Source organism: Corvus kubaryi, unplaced genomic scaffold (assembly GCF_017639235.1).
Source record: "Corvus kubaryi isolate FWS band 111438036 unplaced genomic scaffold, C.kubaryi_AGA036_p1.0 37396, whole genome shotgun sequence".
Taxonomy (NCBI): domain Eukaryota; kingdom Metazoa; phylum Chordata; class Aves; order Passeriformes; family Corvidae; genus Corvus; species Corvus kubaryi.
Window position 1 is genome coordinate 18,831,570 of NW_024581135.1, and position 21,937 is coordinate 18,853,506.

Consider the following 21,937-nt stretch of genomic DNA (forward strand, 5'->3'; position numbering starts at 1 on the left):
ACCCTACACAGAAACAACCATAAACTATACACACACATCAGAAAACCATGAATAGCATTTTTTCCACAAGAATACTTCAAGAGTATATTGCTACAAAGTATTCTCAGTAAATGCAGAAATATAAGAAGACCTTTTTAAATGAATGTTATCAGAAGAACAGCCTTTGCACAAGGCACTCCAATACCACTGTATTTGAGAACTTTATTAAAAAGCATTAGCCTACAGCTGCTTTTGAACATCTTAGAATTATTTCATCAAGATTTCTCTCTCTCTCTTATTGCTCCCCCCACTAGGGTGTAACCATCATAATTTGTTTTTCGAAACCCAAGAGCTACTACATAGCACTAAGTGACTTTGCTTTCTTTTTTGAGTAGATAACACAACTGAAAATAACATCAAAAAAATTCCAGATAAAATCGTCTGCTAAGACAACAACAACAACAAAAACAAACAAACAAACAAAAAAACCAAACCAAACAAAAAACCAAAAAAACAAACAGAAAATGCATGCCTTAAGAAAATAAAGGGAATTTGGCTGGTATATTTAGAACTTCTACATGAACTAAAATTTTAAATCTCTCCCATTTCTCACAGTTTCTTACTAGATAGAAGATTGGTTTTGGCTGTATTAGTTAGGAAAGGGGAATTATCTTGAGGGTGAAATGGGGGTGTTTATGTGCACATGTGTAGGTGTGATCATATGCAAGTTGATAATTCAAGACAAGCTAACGTGGCTGCAACATTTGTACCTAAAGTACAGTACTATGCCATTTGTCATCTTCCTGCATATTCTGATGAACTTAAACTTGTATACTACAATCTAGGAGAGTCACAGATGTCAATTATGATAATAAAAACTCACACAAGAAATTTGCACCTCTGAAACTACCCTTGCAAAATACAGACCTTTTAGCTTCCCCCAAACAAAATCAAAAATGAGTTACAAAAAAAGTGTGTTCCTTTTGGCCAGCTAGATATGACTAAAATAAAAGCTTTGATGAAACAGTAGAAAAAAGCAACACTACATGGAAATTTTTACTCCCAGAGAGAATATTATGTAAAGTCAACATACATAAATGACATACCATATGGGGTAAATCTCTTTGGATATTCCGCAACTGAGATTCTGCTTAGTATGGGACAGACACAGAAATGCAGAGCCTTCCTCTAATGGATTCATTAGCTTTGCATTCTCTTCTCTTAGTGAGTGACTTTTTTTCTTCTGCCAGTAGTGAGGATGAATGTTAAGGAAAAAATGAGATTATATTGCATAATTATTTATTTGAAGCACAAGCCCTATTATATTGTTTTGGGGTTCATAAACAAATCATAAGGATGACACCCTCTAAACTTGTTCTGGAAAACTAACAGCCATGGGTAATAAAATACTATGGAAATTACCTGGAAAAAAAATTGAAGTAGAAGAGTTCTTCAGAACTTCAGCCAAAAGCTTAGTGTTGAAGTAATCAGAGATGAGATAAGGCTGGAACTCACTGAGTCTTACACCCTTCTCCTTACAGGGCAAAAGGATGGGAGATGTCATATCTGAATCACCCTGATGTATACATACATTGCCACTACAGAAGTCACACTGTGGAGAGAATGCATTTAGCAGCTGAAAGTGAGATTGAGATAAAACCTGTAGAAAGTAGCAACCTTAGAGGTTTTCTGTAAATGAAATATTAAATGAATAGTACCTCCTTAGCTGCTAAAAAGCCTCATGCATTTTGGTGAGCATATACAGATTTACTGCAGCCAAGGAGCTGGTCTTTACTGGTTTAAAAAGGACTAGCATCCATTAGAGTTGTATTTCTGTGAGGGAAAGTTGTTATTCTAAGTTTAAGTATCTTCAAGTTAACCTCTAGGCTTTCTAAGTTTTGCTACCTGAGTTTAAATGACCAGTCATCAGTCAGTAAAAGTCTCATTCTGCTAAGAGAAGCTTGATGGCTCCTGAGAAGAATCCTGGTACTGAACCCCCTATTCTCTCAGCAGGATAACTTCCTCTGGCTACTCCTAAGTTTCATGTCATGGACAGGATATTTACCCATGCCTAAGAAAGGGGCCTTACAGTCATGGAGAGCAGAGCTGATCCATTTCCAGCACAGCTGCAGCCAAGCACTGTTCAACAGTAAAACTGCACTGACGAGAAGCAGTAAAATGAAACTTTTTTCATTATTTAGTACGGGAGACCTGCAGTCTGAGAAGTATATTTTCACTGGCTATTATTGGCTAGTGAAGATGTTCTACTGCTTTTAGAACACAGCAGGGTTCATGTATTCTTCTATACTGAAAAGCACCAATTAGAGAGATTAAAGAGCCTGATTTAATGGCTGGGCCAGCACTGGATTTTAGAGGACTTCTAAATTTGCAGTGCCTTTGCAACTTCATTAACATAATTGGCACAAAGGCTTACTTAGAGCTACTTAAATCATTTTTATAGGTGCAGCATATCAACTAGTCCCTTTGGAGTCTTTGTAGAGTCAGGGGCATCCTCAAAACTCCTTAAAGAGACCTAAGTAACACTTTGACTATACAGCTGAAGTGGACTCCTCCTAGGTGAAGGACTAGCTGAAAGCAAATGCTTGATTACTGCAAAAAGTGTAAATACCTTGTCTGTCTCTTGTTAAGCATTTATCTCCTTCACACATATCTACAGGCAGACCTACACTAGTTATCTTAAATGACACAGTGCCCAGGGAGGACAATTAAACCATGCTAAGGATCTGCCTTGTTTTAACACAACATGTCTTGAAATATCCCTCCCACAAATAATTATAGTTCAAGCCTTATTTTCAAAGTGCAGGATAATTATCAGAATTACTTATAAAAGATTTGGGTCACTTCAGTCAAGTATACCTCCAGCTGTTAGGTATAATTGCAAAAACATTAACTACCCCGGGTACACTCACAAAACCAGGAAAACATGAAGACAAGAACACAGATAAAAGCCTTTGTCTCTTTTCATGCTTGTCTTAGGGTGACTTTATGATGTGTATCCCCTATCGCTGCTCTATGCCCAGAAATTAACTTTGTGCCTTTCTGTGCCTTAAAATGAGCCTGAGAGGGGGGAGAGGAAAAAAAAAAACCGAGCAAACTTTTCAAAGCAGTTGTTCAAGGACACAGATACACACTCCTCTGCTGCGGAAGCAAGAGCAGAGGAAGCACCCTGCTTGCTTTTCAGCCAGCTTTCGGCTCCTCTTCTCCGGAGGGAGACAGAGAGTTGAACTTTGTTTTCCTGGGACTTCAGATTTTCCTTTCTTTTCTTCTGGACTGTTTCTACATCAGAACACATCGGGAGAAATTTCCACCGAGGCCCTGGAGGTGGGCTCACACCGACCCAGCTCCAAGGAGGAGGAGAGAGACCACACCTACAGAAGGACTCTGAAATTTTCCCAAGTTTCTCTCCACAGCAAGAGGTTTTATTGTTTAGCATTATTATCCTTTTCCTGTGTGTTTGTTAAATAAATAGTTTTTATCTCTTTCACTTTCCTCCAAGGAAAATTTCTTTTTTCCCGAACCCAGTGGGGGAGGGTGGTTGTAACCTGCCTTCTATCAGAGGATATTTTCCTCCAAATTTGTCCAAACCAGCACAGAAAACTAGTGGCGCCCAATGCATGGCTCGAAGGAAAGTGAAAAAACCTGTACTAATTACATTTTGGTTTGAATTTAATTACTTTGTGTTGGGTAAAGTAGTCACCATGTTGGTTGAGTTCCTAATGTGTCTCTGGCTTGATGTACTCATGTATTTTTGGTCCTTAGGCCTGTTTGAGGTACTAATGCTGTTCTGGTCCCTAGGGCTGTTTGCCTAACCACAACTTGGTCCGATCCTTTCCCTGATACGTAAATTTTACAGAGGAGGGGCATGAATTCGGATTTCTATTTCGCTGTGCTCGGTGATAATGATTTATAAGAAGTTAACAGAGGTACAGGCAGTTGTTCAAAGCGTGTATGATTTGTGGTTTCTCCATCCTAATCCCAGTCCTAGTTTCAGTAGCTTGTTTTGGGGGTTTATTAGTAATTGCACCCAGTTTGTTAGAAGAGGAGGAGATGGGGTTTCCCAGCCTTTCATCTCCCTTCCCTTTAAATTTGATACATTATCTTGAGAATGTTCAGTTTCCCCAGATGTTAAAGAGACCACCTTCCTGGTATTTTATCTGGTAATCTTCCTCTATGTGGTTTGAAGCTGGTCTAGAATGAGAGCTCAGATTTCCAGGGCGACTGATGAGACACCTGACCCAGATGTGGAAAATCCTGAGTGGTGTGGGGAATGGGAGGATATGGGCCAAACCCTGAAGAAATTCTATGACCCCATAGCTTGGAATTTCCCCCCTGAACAAATTCAGACTCCAGCTGAGGGGGGGAAATACCCGAAAGAGAAATACAATGACAATTCTAATGAGAAAAAGCTCATTGCAATATGTTGGGCCTTGGCATATGCCTATCGCACACTGCAGCAGGTAAAGGTAGAGGGGCAGGAAGATAAATCAGCAGACACCCCAGTCACTCAGGCTGCAGCCAAACCAGATGGAGAGCCTAAGCCATTGACAGTGGCTCCTGTCACGAGGAAAAAGCACACAACCAAAATTGATTGCCCCGTGAAAGATGATGATGATGCAGGGGAAGGAACCTCAAAGCCACCAACTGAATCAGGCACAGAAACCATTACCGAGTCCATGTCCATACAGGACCTTCACAGCCTAAGAAAGGACTACACCCGACAGTCTGATGAATCCATAATAAGTTGGATGGTCTGTATTTGGGATGCTGCAGGTGATGATATAATGCTGGACAGTGCTGAAGCGAGGTATTTGGGATCCTTGTCATGTGATCCAGCTATCGACCAAGCAATAATAAGGAGGGCTGACTCTGTCAGTCTCTGGACATGGGTTTTGACAGGCATGAATGAAAGATATCTGTGCACAGACAATTTCTAAATGCAGCAAACCCAGTGGAAGACCATAGAACAAGGGATCCAGTGCCTGAGAGAACTAGCAGTGGTAGAGATTGTCTACACAAATGACCCAGGATTGAGGAGTCCAGACAGGGTCAGAGCTAATCCAGTGATGTGGCGAAAACTCATACTACTTGGGCCACAAGAATATACTTCTGCTTTAGCAATGGTGAAACTGGATCATGGTGGGAATGAGACTGCGCAGGATGTGGTGACGAAGCTCCAAGCATATGCAGATGCCATGCATGGCCCAACACATGCAAGAATCGCAGCTGTAGAAACACGTCTGCAGAAAGCGGAAGATAAGATGGAGAAGAATCACCAGGAACTCAAGAAGGAGATTAAAGAGGGCCTTCTCCAAATCTCGTCAGTACAGATCAGAGATTCTGCTACCAAATGCAGATGTTCCTCAGAGAGAGAGAGAAGGTACATCCCACGAAGTGAGCTGTGGTATTTCCTGTGTGACAGTGGGGAAAACATGAGGAGGTGGGAAGGACAACCCACTTCTGCTCTGGCAGCATGAGTGCGTGAATTGAAGGAGCGCAAGACTCAGAAAGGAAGTTCCACCAAAAAGGAAGTAGCTCCAGTTGCCTGTAGACAAACTGCCAGAAATGATGGAAAAGATGATGACATGTCCGATCCCCTTGAAGGAACTTCTAAGACGTATGCCCAGGGAAAGAAGGATAACCAGGCATAGACGGGCCCTGCCTCTAGCCAGGTAGAGGTCAGGGAAAACCGTGTTTTTTGGACTGTATGGATTCGTTGGCCTGGTACATCAGAACCACAAAAATATGATGCCTTGGTTGATACTGGTGTGCAGTGCACAATAATCCCATCGCAACATGTGGGGGCAGAATCTGTTTCTATTGCTGGTGTAACAGGTGGATCATAAGATTTGACCCTGGTGGAAGCTGAGGTGAGCCTGACTGGAAATGAGTGGAAGAAACATCTCATTGTGACTGGTCCAGAGGCCCTGTGCATTTTGGGCATAGACTTCCTCCGAAGAGGGTATTTCAGAGACCCAAAGGGACTCAAGTGGGCTTTTGGAATAGCTGCTGTGGAGACAGAGGGCATTAAATAATTGAACACCTTGCCTGGACTGCCAGAGAACCCATCTGCAGTAGGTCTTCTGAAGGTGGAAGAAAAAAGAGTACCAATTGCCACTTCGACAGTGCATCGCTGACAATAGCGGACAACCCGAGATACTGTGATTCCCATCCACAAGATGATCCATGAGCTGGAGAGCCAGGCTCACCCTTCAATAGTCCCATTTGGCCTGTGTGCAAGTCTGGAGGAGACTGGAGATTGACTGTGGACTATCGTGCCTTGAATGAAGTGACTCCACCACTGAGCGCTGCTGTGCCAGACGTGCTGGAGCTCCAGTACGAGCTGGAGTTCAAAGCAGCAAAGTGGTACTCCATTATTGACATTGCCAATGCATTTTTCTCCATTCCTCTGGCAGCGGAGTGCAGGCCTCAGTTTGCCTTCACCTGGAGGGGCGTGCAGTATACCTGGAACTGACTGCCCCAGGGGTGGAAGCACAGTCCCACCATTTGCCATGGACTGATCCAGACTGCACTAGAAAAGGGTGAGGCTCCAGAACATCTGCAGTACATTGATGACATCACTGTGTGGGGGAACACCGCAACAGAAGTGTTTGAGAAAGGAGAGAAGATCATCCAGATTCTCCTGGAAGCTGGTTTTGCCATCAAGAAGAGCAAAGTCAAGGGACCCGCTAGAGGGATCCAGTTCCTGGGAGTAAAGTGGCAAGATGGATGGCGTCAGATTACCACCGAGGTCGTCAATAAGATCACAGCAATGTCTCCACCAACCAACAAGGAGATGCAAGCTTTCCTGGGTGCCATAGGCTTTTGGAGGATGCATATTCCTGAGTACAGCCAGATTGTGAGTCCTCTTTACCTGGTTACCCACAAAAAGAACAATTTCCATTGGGGCCCTGAACAGCAACAAGCCTTTGCCCAGATCAAGCAGGAGATCGCTCATGCAGTAGCCCTTGGCCCAGTCAGGACAGGACCAGAAGTGAAGAACGTGCTCTACTCTGCAGCTGGAAGCCATGGTCTGTCCTGGAGCCTTTGGCAGAATGTGTCTGGTGAGACTCAAGGTTGACCACTAGGATTCTGGAGTTGAAGCTACAGAGGGTCTGAAGCCAACGACACCCCAACAGAGAAGGAAATCTTGGCAGCCTATGAAGGAATCCAAGCCACCTCAGAGCTCATTGGCACTGAAGCACAACTCCTCCTGGCACCCCGACTACCGGTGCTGGGGTGGATGGTCAAAGCAGAGGTTCCCTCTACCCACCATGCCACCGATGCCACATGGAGCAATTGGATTGCCCTCATAACACAGCACGCCCATATCGGAAAACTGAATTGAAACTGAATTGCCCTGGGATTTTGGAAATAATCACAAACTGGCCTGAAGGTGAAAACTTTGGTCTCAGTGACAAAGAAGAACAAGAAAAAGTGACACAAGCTGAAGAAGCTCCATCGTACAACCAACTGCCATCAGAAGACACATGGTATGCTCTTTTCACTGATGGTTCCTGTTGCTGCCTGTTCCAAGCTTCCCTTCCCCCTCCCCAAGACAAGCCAGGACTTGCCTCTGCCATGTGCTCCTGAACTCCTTTGTTCCAAGCATGGGCAAAACCAAATGTAACTCCAACTCTTTAGCAGTGTCTGATTAGCCAGTCACCCCGGGTCTGCCCCCACTCCTCCCCTTTCCCCTTCTCTGAATAAAAGAAGGGCCCGAGACGGGGCCCGCCCTCTTTGGCTTTGCAATCCTTCTGCGAGCATCTGTGCGTTTCTGTCTCCGTTTGAAAGCTTCTAATTGCAGGAATTAGGCAAACTGAAGACTATATTTCTCCCTCTTTGCTTCTACTGGTGGTATCAGCTTTGCAGCTACTATTTGCTGCTTTTAGAACTACTGAACTGCTGGATTGCCCGTGCTACCTCTCTAGTCTTCCCGAGGCTTTCTGAGGCATTGAACTACTAGCGCTAGCCAGTAAAAAGCTGTATCTCCACATCTGGTACCCAGCGTGCTCTCTCTGAACCTCAGTTCTGAGAGACTTTTAGGGTGTCCCAGCAGCTGCGTGTCTGCTGGAGTTAGCTCTGCACATCCTGCCGTGCCAGCTCTGTTTAGCAAGCTGTTACTTTTTGCGTAACAGCGAGCCCAGAGCCTCAGCCTGTACCCTCCCCCACACCACGTGGCGAGGGAACGGCTGGAAAGTGGAAGACCCATTTCGCTTATTTTTTTCTCCGGACCTGCTTTACTGTGGTAAATCCAGAATTCTGGTGAGTATTTCCCTGCTGGTTTAGGGGCTCCTGTCTGAAGCTGGTTACAAATTTTCTCTTTTTTTTTTTTTCTCTTTTTTGCGATTTGGGACTGAGGTTTGTGGTGCTGCATTCATAATGGGATCCGAGGTTTCTGCACACCACAGAGAAATATACTACCAAGTTCAAAGCTACCTTTCTTGTACTGGGCATAAATACCCTAAAAATCTACTTCAATCTCTGTACGATGGCTTTTCCAGTACTTTCCTAATCTGACCTCCGAGGATATGAGATCTTCTGAATTTTGGGATAAGGTGGGGAGAAAACTCTCCTCTCTTAGGCGCTCAGGAGACAAAACAGTTTCAAAATTTTTTCCTGTTACTAAGTTATACTTTACTGGAGAAAAAAGCAGTACATGAAAAGCCACCGCAAAAAACCTCTTTTAATTCCCTTACACCCTCTTCCAACCCCTGTGTCCCTGACCCCTCTTTCCCTACACTGGAAAACACAGCTAGAGCAGACTGCTTTTTAGCACAGGAGAGCTATTGTCCTCCTGGCTCACCCGTGCTTCCTCAGCACCCTGCCTTGGATAGGAATCCAGAGCCCATCCCAGGACCTCTCCAACCCCTTTTCTCCACTCCTTTGTCCCCAGTTTCTAGACCTCATGTTTTAAGCACGCAAAAAAACCCCTTCTCCCCGATCTCTTTGTTCCCAGGGACAGCCATTGCCATGTGCTCGCAACCTGGGAAAAACCCCCTCCCCCCAACACCTTTTCTCCAAGTTTGTTTGTCTCCAATGATGGTGGACACAATGTTTCTTCATCTCCAAACTATACCTCCTACAATCCCTTTCTCCCCCACCCCACAAATCCCTTCTTGTCCCCATCCCCTCCCACTCCCGCGTTGAACCTGTTCCCGCCCCCAACCCCGCCCCCACAGTGTCAAGTTTCACTCCTCGCTCTGTTCCCGCCCATGACTCGAGTACCGTCCCTGCCTCCCACAACCCCGCCCCTCCCTCCTGCCGCATCCCCACCTCCACTCCCCGCCCCTGCCCCTCCACTCCCCACCCCTGCTTCCCATTGTCCCGCCCCAGGTTCCTACAGTCATGTGACTACCCTCTTAAATCCTGAAACACATGGCTACCAGGAAGTAACTCCGGCTGCTACTACATTCTCTTGTACAGGAGTGAACCCTGGCTGGATGCCCTTTCGTTATTCTAATATTAAGGATTTGTGCAAGGCAATTAAGGAGTTTGGTATGCATAGTAACTATTTTAAGAGCCTTTTAAGTGCTACTTTTGCAACTCACTTACTTGTACCTCATTATTTCATTACAATAATGCAAACTCTTCTCACACCTGGTGATTTTCTGTTGTGGAAACAACAATAGAAAATAATTTTATCTGATGTATTGCAAATTTTGTGGCAAACTCCAGATAATTACCTGGACTTTGACAACAATTTTATCACATTAGACCTTTTATCTGGTCACAATAATATGGCAAATCCCCAAAAACAAACAATGCTTATCCCTCATCCAGTTCTTACTGAAATCACACATGCTGCTGAAAAGGTTTTAACTACCACGTGCTGCTGAAATGGCTTTTACTACCATCTGAGACTCCTACATCTCATTATACTAACATCAAACAATTGCCAAATGAAAATATTATTCACTTTTATAACCGTTTGTGCGAGGCTATCTTTTCCCAGATCCCTAATCCTGACCTCCAACAAGCACTCCTACTCGAACTGCTCCAAATGAATACGAATGATGCTTGCAAACAAGTCATTCTGACTCTTCCTTTGCACCCAGCTCCGACTGTCGAAAACATCCTCGAAGTCTGTACAAAGAAGGTGCAGCTGAATACAGCTGTTCCCTTTTTGAAAAAATTGGGGATGGTTGGGGAGGTTATGGAGAATTCTATGGGTACAAGGGAAACTCAATCTCGAGGTAACTTTATATGCTATCATTGTCAGAAAAAGGGACATGTAGCTCGCAATTGCAGAACAATTATAATTGCTGATAAAAACTCTCCAAAGACTGTTTTCCCAGGTCAACAGCAGGGAAGCTAGCGACTCAATGCGTCCTAACAGCTCCATGTTCAGACATAAATAGAGCTGCAGACAAAGCAACTTCAACTTCTGGACTCAGGTTTAAGGTAACCTGTGATGAAACACACCATTTCAACAACAACCAGACTGTAATACCCATCTCATTCCAGAATGTGGACCACGTGCCAGACTTTACATACCTTTTTGTTATTTCCTGACACTCAGGAAACACCTGCTGGGATAGAGGTTACACCCACACTCATGAAAGTGGATCAGAACAGGTGTTCTAACCTAATGGTTACAATGCATATATCCACCGTATTTTATGCCAAAGGGTCAAGTCATTGCACAGGCCATTCCACTGCCCTATAAATACCTTCCCACAGATGGTCATATCCCAGCCATCTGTTGGACTGAGGTTTTGGGAAACGATAAACCTGTAGTAGAATGTAAGCTCCGTCACGGATCACATAAAATCAGTATCATGGGAATGACAGACACAGGTGCTGATGTGTCTGTCATTCCATTTGATAAGTGGCCTGTGCAATGGGAATTACAGTCTCAGGGTATCATACAAGGGATTGGTGGTACTCAAATTGCAAAGCAATCCAAAAACATCATTCAAATTGAAGGTCCTGAAGGACAAATAGCGACACTTCGTCTGTATGTCCTGGACACCAAATTCACCCTGTGGGGAAGGGATGCCATGTCTCAGTGGGGAACAAAAATTGATATCACTCCTAGACACCAAAATTTTCCCTTGCGGCCGCTGGAGCTGAGTGCCAGCCACAAAAGCTAACTTGGAAAACAGTTGAACCAGTGTGGGTTAACCAGTGGTCGCTAAAAGAAGAAAACTTAGAGGCATTCAAAACATTAGTAGCTGAACAATTGGCTAAAGGAAATATAGTTCCAACTAACAGCCCATGGAACACACCCGTGTTTGTAATACAAAAACTGGGAAAGAACAAATATAGGCTCCTCCAAGACCTTAGAGAAATCAATAAGGTTACTGAAGACATGGGACCCCTTCAACCAGGTATGCCATCACCTTCAGTGCTCCCACAACACTGGCATTTAGCTGTTCTTGATATTAAAGATTGCTTCTTTCATATTCCACTCCACCCTGCAGATGCCCCTCAATTTGCATTTTCTGTGCCCTCTATTAATCGTGAAACTCCCATGGAACATTACCATTGGCTTGTACTTCCCCAAGGTATGAAAAATTCCCCAACTCTCTGCCAAGAATATATTGCTAAAATTCTATCTCCCATACGTGCCAAAGCAGAGAAAGCCATCATCCTACATTACACGGATGATGTACTGGTATGTGCTCCCAATAATCAGTATCTTGAGCAGAAACTTAACATGGTGATTGAGGCCCTAGAGGCCAAGGGCTTTGAATTACAACCATAAAAAATGCAGAGAACAAGCCCTTGGAAATACCTCGGACTCAAAATCACAGAAACTTCTATCACCCCAACACCCGTTACCATTAATAATAACCCAAAAACACTAGAGGAAGTGCAACAGATCTGTGGGACACTGAATTATTTAAGATCCTGGTTAGGATTCACCACAGAGGATGTAGCTCCTATTGCAAACCTGTTAAAAGGGGAAGGCAGTCCAGCATCCCCTAGATCCCTGACGGAAGAGGCAAGGCAGTCTTTCAAAAAGATACAAGAGATCATTTCCACCAAACAAGCACACAGGTATCAGCCCTCCCTACCCTTTAAGCTTGTCATTCTAGGGAAGGCACCACACTTTCACAGCCTCATATTTCAGTGGGACAGAGAGCAGAAGGAACCCCTCATCGTAATTGGTGTTCCTTACACTCCAACCGCCTAAGACCATCACCCAGCCACAAGAACTAATGGCAAAAATTATCATGAAGGGTAGAGCAAGGCTCCACACCCTGGCAGGTTGTGACTTTGCATGCATCTACTTACCTGTAACAACAGACGCATTAGAACACCTACTTCAAAATAATATAGATTTACAATTTGCATTAGATAGTTACTCAGGCCAGATCTCCAATCATTACACAAAACATGACATGTTTAATCTGGCATTCTCTTTCATCCCTCGAGAGATTCAGTGTAGAAAACCCCTCGATGCGATTACCATTTTTACCGATGCATCAGGAAAGAGTAAAAAATCAGTGATCGCGTGGAAAAATCCAAAGACACAAAAGTGGGAATCTGACATCAAAGTAATCCAGGGATCACCACAAGTAGCTGAATTAGCAGCCGTCATTAGAGCATTTGAGAGGTTCAAAGAACCCTTTAATTTGTTCACAGACTCAGCATATGTAGCTGGAGTAACTGTTAGAGCTGAGCATGCTCTCCTAAAAGAAATCTCAAACAAAAAAATGTATTATTTGCTCTCAAAGCTGATTTATCTGGTTTCCCACAGAGAGCATCCCTATTTTGTCATGCTTGTGAGGTCACATACAAACCTGCCAGGATTTATTGCGGAAGGTAATCGTAGAGCTGATGCTCTGGCTATGCCAGCAGACATAGTTCTATCAGCCGATGTACCAAAGCTTCCCCAAGTTTTTGAACAAGCAAAATTGAGCCATGCCATGTACCATCAAAAAATTCCTGCTCTTATCCGCATGTTCCATCTGTTGCGGACACAGGCAAAAGCAATAATGGCAACATGTCCCAACTGCCAGAAGCTACAGCTTCCATCACTGGGCATGGGGTCAATCCCAGAGGCATTAATAGCGGTGAAGTGTGGCAGATGGACATCACACATTTCCCTGAATTTGGGAGATTAAAATACGTTCATGTTTCTATTGATACCTTCTCTGGTGCTATGTATGCCTCTGCACATGCAGGTGAAAAGGCTAAGGACGTTGAAAAACATCTTGTCCAAGCTTTTGCTGTGCTCGGTATACCTGAGGAGATAAAAACTGATAATGGACCTGCCTACACCTCTCAGGAGTTTAAAAACTTTTGTCAGCAGTGGGGATTTTGACATGTTACAGGTATTCCTCGCTCCCCAGCTGGACAAGGCATTGTTGAACATGCCCATCAAGCCCTCAAGCAACTGCTGCTACAACAGTCAGGGACCACTAAACTCATCTCACCTGTCCTCAGACTCAGCAAAGCGTTGTTTACCATAAACTTCCTGAACGGCACCTTTGAGGATCCAAACCCTCCCATCTATCGTCATTTCCAGAACATCAGCAGACAGAAACTTAAGGAAAATCCAGAAGTCCTGATCTGGGACCCAGAGACTCAAAAAATCCAAGGACCATACAAACTTGTAACTTGGGGACGTGGATATGCCAGTGTATCTACCCCTCAAGGACTGAGGTGGATCCCAGGGAAATGGGTAAAACCTTATGTCACTTCCTCAAAAGTTAAGGTGGTTAAAACTACCTCCTGGAGGGACGCTGTAAAAAGGATCCTGATTTTGCACCCTCATGTAAACCCCCTACTCCAGATTTTGATGTTAATCCCTTAAATTAAGTTGCACTGTTTTGCACTCACATTTTGCACTGTATTTTGTAAATCTTTGTCCTGATACCCCATACCATAGATGTCCTGACTAACCCCCTGAGTTTTAACTGGGGAACTAGTTTAAAGACATCCTAGGTACTGTCGAGTTGTAGGGATGATAGATTCCAATTATGTTTTGCACTGTTGTTTTGTTACTGTTCTATGCACTTTAAGTTACTAAGAGTTACAACCCAGCTTTAAAGAAAAAAAAATAGGGAATTGTTGCTGCCTGTTCCAAGCTTCCCTTCCCCCTCCCCAAGACAAGCCAGGACTTGCCTCTGCCATGTGCTCCTGAACTCCTTTGTTTCAAGCATGGGCAAAACCAAATGTAACTCCAACTCTTTAGCAGTGTCTGATTAGCCAGTCACCCCGGGTCTGCCCCCACTCCTCCCCTTTTCCTTTCTCTGAATAAAAGAAGGGCCCGAGAAGGGGCCCGCCCTCTTTGGCTTTGCAATCCTTCTGCGAGCATCTGTGCGTTTCTGTCTCCGTTTGAAAGCTTCTAATTGCAGGAATTAGGCAAACTGAAGACTATATTTCTCCCTCTTTGCTTCTACTGGTGGTATCAGCTTTGCAGCTACTATTTGCTGCTTTTAGAGCTACTGAAATGCTGGATTGCCCGTGCTACCTCTCTAGGCTGCCCAAGGCTTTCTAAGGCATTGAACCTTGAGCCTAGCCGGTAAAAAGCTGTGAGTATTTCCACAGGTTCCTGTTGCATCATAGAGATGAAACGAAAGTGGAAAGCAGCTGTCTGCAGTCCCACACGACGGGTTGCAGAAGCTACCAAAGGAGAAGGTGGATCAAGCCAACTTGCCAAACTCAAAGCTGTTCAACTAGCCCTGGACATTGCTGAAAGAGAGAAGTGGCCAAAGCTATACCTCTACACTGATTCATGGATGGTAGCCAATGCTCTATGAGAATGGCTGGAAAAGTGGGAAGAGGCTAATTGGCAGCGTAGGGGAAAACCAATCTGGGCTGCTGAAGAGTGGAAAGACATCACTGCCTGAGTAAGAAAGCTAGTTGTGAAAGTCCACCATGTAGATGCTCATGTCCCCAAGAGTAGGGCTAATGAGGAAGCACCCTTCTTGCTTTTCAGCCAGCTTTCGGCTCCTCTTCTCGGGAGGGAGACAGAGAGTTGAACTTTGTTTTCCTGGGACTTTGGTTTTTCCCTTCTTCTCTCCTGGACTGTTTCTACATCAGAACACATCGGGAGAAATTTCCACCGAGGCCCTGGAGGTGGGCCCACGACCCAGCTCCAAGGAGGAGGAGAGAGACCACATCTATAGAAGGACTGAAATTCTCCCAGGTTTCTCTCCACAGCAAGAGGTTTTATTATTTAGCATTATTATCCATTTCCTCTGTGTTTGTTAAATAAATAGTTTTTATCTCTTTCACTTTCCTCCAAGGAAAATTTCTTTTTTCCCGAACCTGGTGGGGTTGTAACCTGCCTTCTATCACAGGATATTTTTCCTCCAAATTTGTCCAAACCAGCACAATGCTTTCATCCACTGAGAGGAACCTAAGTTAAATCCTTTGGGTAAATTTTATTGACTTTCAAAAACAGCATTTCACCTTGTATGTGGGTTACATTTGATGATTTTGACATGAAAAGCATTTTCAAATGTTCTAAAGAGGGGATCTGCATTAAATTTGGCTTAGAAACAATCAGACTGATCTTACTTTTGGGCTTTCTAAAACAGTAAATTACAATTCAGCCATGAAAACTCTGAATTCTTCAGTACCGTCCTTATTCAAAAAAAATAAGGCAGCTTTGTACTGTACTACTTCAGGGAAAGAAGAGGAAAATTCCTGTTTCCCATTGCTCCTTCACCTCCCCTCTCTTAGGGTAGGGTATGAGAGAGAAAGAAAGAAAGAAGTCGTCTTAAATTCTTAAAAAGAAAGAATAAGGTCTATCAAAAATAAAAATTTTAATCTGACTTTCATTAGCTAAGTACATTATAATTTTACTAAAAACAGACATGAAAAATCTACTACACATTTCAGCAGGTGATTTCCAAAATCGCATCATCTGTTTAAATAAAAAAAACCAACAAACTAGGAAAATCTCAAAGTGTTTCAAACCATTTTACCTTTTGACTCTCTACACTGTAGCCATCACTAGCCATATAAAATGACTCTTAGACTGATGAAATGATACATGCAACAGATGCTGACAAGGAATAATGCCCTATCACAACAAATACCTATGAGAGCCATTTCTTCCCCACAGTAACTGTGTATTCCAAATTGAAAAGCAGGCTGTTTTTCCAGTCAACCTTATTAGAGAAAAAAAAAGACCAAACACAAAATTTCATGATCAATAAAGTCATCTCTCAACAACAAAAAAGAGATTAATTTTCAGTAAAAAAGATGAAATATTTAAAAACTTAAGGGGGAATGAAGGTACAGCTGTACCATGAGGGGATGGAACACTAAACAAAGTGCTTCAATATACTGCTTGCTAAATTAGATTGTCATCTTAATTGTAATACTGGTGCACATATCATAATAAAAATAATAACTAATCTATATGAAATACCCTCTTACCACTTAAAATATGCTTCCAGTTTCTCTCTGTAATCACAGTTAAGACCTCTACAGAACATTAGATAAAAAGGAAGAAATCAATAGCTATAACATCAGCTTATGTAGATGGAAACAGAAAAAAAATTCTGCAGTTCCAATCTTAAGAGGTTTTGTACAGCTTTCCATAAAGCAATATTAGAGTGGGAATAGCGCATAAACAGTGTCATATACTGTTCTAAACAGTGCTTAGAACCTCTTTTTCTTTGTTATCTCCTGTAAATTGCTTTTCTGCTTTGGTAGGACAGTACTCCTATACTGAAGGCTACAGATTGGGTCTTAGTGGCTTTGGCTGAGAAAACCAGCAATGGTTCTTATGTGCCCAGAGTGAAGGTAATGAAAAGTTGCTTTACCAGGTGCTGGCAGCTATCCGTGTTGACAGCATGCCATAAAATAGCAACAGCATGGACTCAGCTTCTTAGGCCAGAATATGAAGCCTAAATAGTTTTTTTTCAAGATGAAGCATTAAGACAACAACCAAGAATACCTTTATATGTTTCTGGAGGCATCATGATATAAACATTTGGCTAATAATGTATGGCAAACTATATCTGAAAACACTAATGTTATAAACTGACATACTGCAGAATGCACCATTACCTTTTTATTTTTAGAGAAAGCATATGTGCGCTATAGGAAAGAGATGAAAATGAGGGGAAAAACAGGGCTAATTTACCTTATTTGTGAGCACCTGTGTAAGAAAGCTCAGCTTCATAAACTTCTTCCAAAAAGCTTCCAACCAGTTAGGTGAGGTTTGGATTAGACGTCCAGACATTTATGCTCTGTGATAACATTTCAAGACTACTGCAACGCTCCAGAAAACAAACCATTTTCTTTAATGAGCTACAAATCTCATCATCACCTCCAAGAAACAGAAATGACACAGCATTACTTTCTTTGACATGAAGACCTGGCTAAACAGAGAAGATGACAAACAAATTAAATTCTGCACCTCCTGTACCTTGACTGAGTTTGTTCAAATATGTGTATATGTATTACTATATTTACTAATACCTACTGTATTACTGATTCATTGTTACATGACCATAATTTCTAAAAATTAATCCACAGGGTAAGGCAATAAGGTCAAACAGACAACCTTAATTTTACCATTGCCCAATATCTGAGTGCGTGAATTTGAAACTTTAATGTTCCTTTAATATATTTGCTGAAGACATATTTACATATGTGCCAAATACAATTCAAGTGGTTGAGTTCTGGAAATTCAAAATCTGGATCAATTTGAATGTTATGAAAACTGTTAAAGACCAGCATCAAGATATCATGCTTTATGGACTTCTGGAGTTTTAAACTTTAAAGTTTAAAGTTTAAAATATTGGGGGTAATTCCTCCCTCTTTTCAAGTCTTGGAATAAAAAATAAATCCTAGAATTTTCAAGAACTTTCTAGAATGATTTTTCTTTAACACACATAGAATGCTTTGGTGGAGCAGGAAAAAAAATGCAACACGTCTTTGGGGTGATTTCTGTAAAAGACACTTACTCAAGCTAAGCCGTAATGTTAAAATCTGTGGTTTTTTCTATCCTACACATGCAGGTATGTATTTTAATTGTAGGATAAGGTAATGCCATTCTAGTAATGGTTTTGCATACTTGCCATTTAAAAAAATGTGACTTTTGATTGCTTATAATTTTGTCTGACGTTATCTGTTTGGGGAGAAGCTTTCTGCACATAGGAAAGGACAGACAGACTGATTTACTTCTAAAACTTTACCAAAAGGCATCTTCCATTTCCAGGAAAAATACCTGGTAAGAGCATAGAATTTTGCTCATACTAAAAAATATCTTTCAGCTGAAAAACTTTTATCAATCTAGTGCCTCAATTTCGATCTGGTTCTATTTTGACCATATTTGCAATATAGCTTTCTATTTCAACATGTCACATTATTTTTTTAGGGTACACATCATGTCCTCTTGATATACAGCTAGGGGAATATTTTTATTAGGACTTCTTTCTGAATTGGTGTAGCAGCTAGAAGATAAATTGGAGGTTGTAATCAATAAAGCCTGAGGTAATATTTTAATAATTCAATAAATCAAAATATTAAATAATTGTGCAAGTAGCAGGATTCACCTCCTATACTCTGAATAAGTTAAGAGTCCCGAGAAAAACACTGGGAAATCACAAAATTAAAGACTATACCAGATAGGTTTTGAACTCAGGCATTTTAATTTTCAAACTTAACGATCTTTTAATGTAATATGAGTATCATGTCTGTATGCATATACATATATAGAGACTCATGTATACAGAAGTAGAACCACAAGCAATCAGCAAATTACTGTAATGCCAGCTGTGTATATATATAGAACTAGGAAGCTCAGTGCCACTAAACTGCTTCATAATGTGGTGGCTTCACTGTTTCCCCCTCACTCTTTCTATCTCTTTCTATACCCTATGCTTCCTTTGGTTACTCTTCTACTATCATTACAAGCTCTTTGGAACTGAGGTTTTAGACAACTTTTTCTTCCAGATGATAAGCAGAAGCACACAGACAAATATTCCTGAATAGTTCTTTTATCTCTGAATAACTTTTGGTACCAATATCCCCAGTCCCTTAGAGGGCAGACATCCTTATCTATGAGGATGCCACTGCAGAGAGAGAAACATGTGAGTAATTTTTCCTAAGGTGCTTTTCAATGAAAAGAAGGGTAACAGAAACAGTCCTGTGTGTCAATCATAAAATAGTCCCAGTGATGACAATTTCAAGCTTTGCAGTCCTCGTACCAGGGAACGTGACTACTGTATTCTGGTAGCTGTGTAATTCAAGAAAATGGAAATTAAGGACCAGTCACATTCCACTACTGGTTGCATCCTCTTGCCGGTAAGCAATCAGATGATACAGAACCAAGCTCTCTGGTTTATGAGTAGCAATTGCCAAATCATCCTCCAAGAGGATGAAAAATTGAAAAAAAAAGAAAATTGCCTGCAAAATTATAAAATAAGTGAAAACATTAATCATGATTAAACAGAACCACATTGATTTTTGCCAGCTGGATTCAGCCACTGACTGTGATGGGAAGGCTCTTCTCTCTTGGTTAACCCTGCTGAGAGCCAAATTAATTTTTTATAATTAATTTCTTAGGTAATAGTGCAAATATTTGTCAAAACAGTTGATCCACCACAAAATTAAATATGGGGTGGCGAACAATAAAACTGCAATATATTAAAAACAAAGATAAAAATACCCAAACTGATTGAATCAATGGAGAGGGGAAAAAAAGTTCTTTATATGAACTGGTCATTCATGCAAAGCAGAAATACTTGGATCTGAAAAATGGTCCACTACCCATCCATTCCTCCACACAAAAGGCCTATCTTACATCACTGTTCAAGGCAGTTGCAATTAAATATATATTTATGGAATCTTTAAATACTTCTAAGTACATTCATTATGTTCATAGCGACATTGCTCTGAAGGACACTATATAAATGGAAGCTGTGCTTACAAGTGATCACTGCAGATAAACAAATATCTTGAAGGACTCGATCTGCACACAAAGGAAGCTGCCTTGCTTTGTTTATGGGGCGATTAGCTCCCTCCAGCTGACATAATACCTGACAGATAAAATAACAAAAGGAAACACTTTGTCATGCAGTGTGAAATCAGATCCCAATGCACTTCCACAAGAGTGCATGAGGGGGCAAGCTTTTGGGACAAGAACCCTTTGTCTCCTTACTTGTCTGTATAGCACCTAGGACATAACTGTGATTTGCATCCCACAGCATATGTCTACATGGTATTAACAAAAGGGTTACCAAATGAGGCTGAATAATTCTAGCAAATCGTAACACATTTAAAAATAAACAATCAGATATTCCTCCCCCAGATCTACACAGGCAGTGCTGCATCCATACATAAGTTAAGTATTCAAACCCTACCAGAAGGGAAGAGTGAAAAAATGTTTATCTCTAAGAGGTTATTTTACAGTTTGATGTAAAAGATCTGCCAGTACAGTACACTTCGGTACTACAGAATTGTTCTCCTAGAACCTGAGGTTAAAGACTAAAGGATATACAGCAACTGTGTTTCTTTTTCTCATAGAGGAATTTCAGGATAGTTCCTACCATCTGCCAGAGTCCCCAATACCATCACTTAGCCCACAGTTCACATCTTGTTGGCTGTCTTAACAGCTAAAACAATGACTTTAATAGGTGTGATTCCTAACTTCTGTCACCCCTGTTGACCCAGGACAGAAAGGACTCCTGCTGACAGAGCTGTATGGAAATCACATTTCTTAGACTGTTTCTGCTATGAGTAAGAGCAGCTGAGCTCATGCATGTCCTTTAGTATTTTCCACGAGTATAATACTGTTTTTCAGAAAGAACTGTTGAACCCTTCTGTCATATGGGACTGAAGGCTAAATTAGTTTTATGGGTTGAGATACAAAACTCCCCCTAGTTTATCAGGGTACTAAGAGCACTGCTAAACTTCAGAATATATTATGTGTACTGTAAAGCACTTTAATGAACAGACCCATATTTCAGGTGTGCTGTTTCTTTTTTTCTCATCTGCTTTCTACTTTTAATTATTTGGTGCTTCTATGCTTATAGCAACATCTACCTCTGAGTTGCTTTGTCTCATGAACAGGATATTTAGCTGAAATGTGGTGGTTTGCCTTTCTTTTTAATGATTTAGTTAATTTACACACTGAGCTGTGCATATAATTGCAAAAAACTGCTGTAGAACCTTAAAGGCTACTCTTTCAACATGAACATGTAATTCAGACATGATTATCTGAATTTCTGTTTACATTTTTAGATAAGTTTAAAATATTTTTAAAATGACATTTATGTTCTGCTTACTACAAAGATATTCCTTTATAAGGATTATTTTTAATATTTCCTCCTTTGCAGGAGTTATAAAGTTAAAATTATACAATGCTCTCATCATTTGTGCAGTATTTGGAAAACTGTCAACAGTAAATAAAGTGTGTTTGTTGGGTTTGGGGTTTCTTTCAAAATAAAAGTATGGCTAATATCAAAGCTTAAAAAAACCCTTCCTGCTTTAACAAAGTGTAAAAAACTTCATACTTTAAGTATCAAATACTACTATTAACAATGTACCTTCTCAAGGTTTGAAGCAGTTCCTGAAGCAATAAAACCAATTTGCTTGAAGAAAGACATCTCTTACTGAGCTGTTGCACAGTGTCTAAGTACATAAACATTTAAAACATTTCTCATTATTTCATTCCAAACAAAAGTGGGTGCATTGAGTCTTCACACCAGACACAGCAAAGACAAATGCCTCACTGCTACCAAAAAAAACCCCAAGTAAACTGTTGAAGAGCGTCAGGTAAAGGGCATGACTTTCATACTGTTTACAATACTAGCAGTTCTGAACTCAGCATAGAGGAGGGCACCTGCATCTGGTACAACTAAACTTTGTATCTAATATTAGTAGTCACAGTATTTCATTAAGGAATTAACAAACACTTGCTTATGACCAGATTAACTTCATAGGTTATTTGATTTCAGAAACCTTTCTTAATAGGCATGAAATACAATGGCAGGCCAGTAGGAATTAATAAATCTCC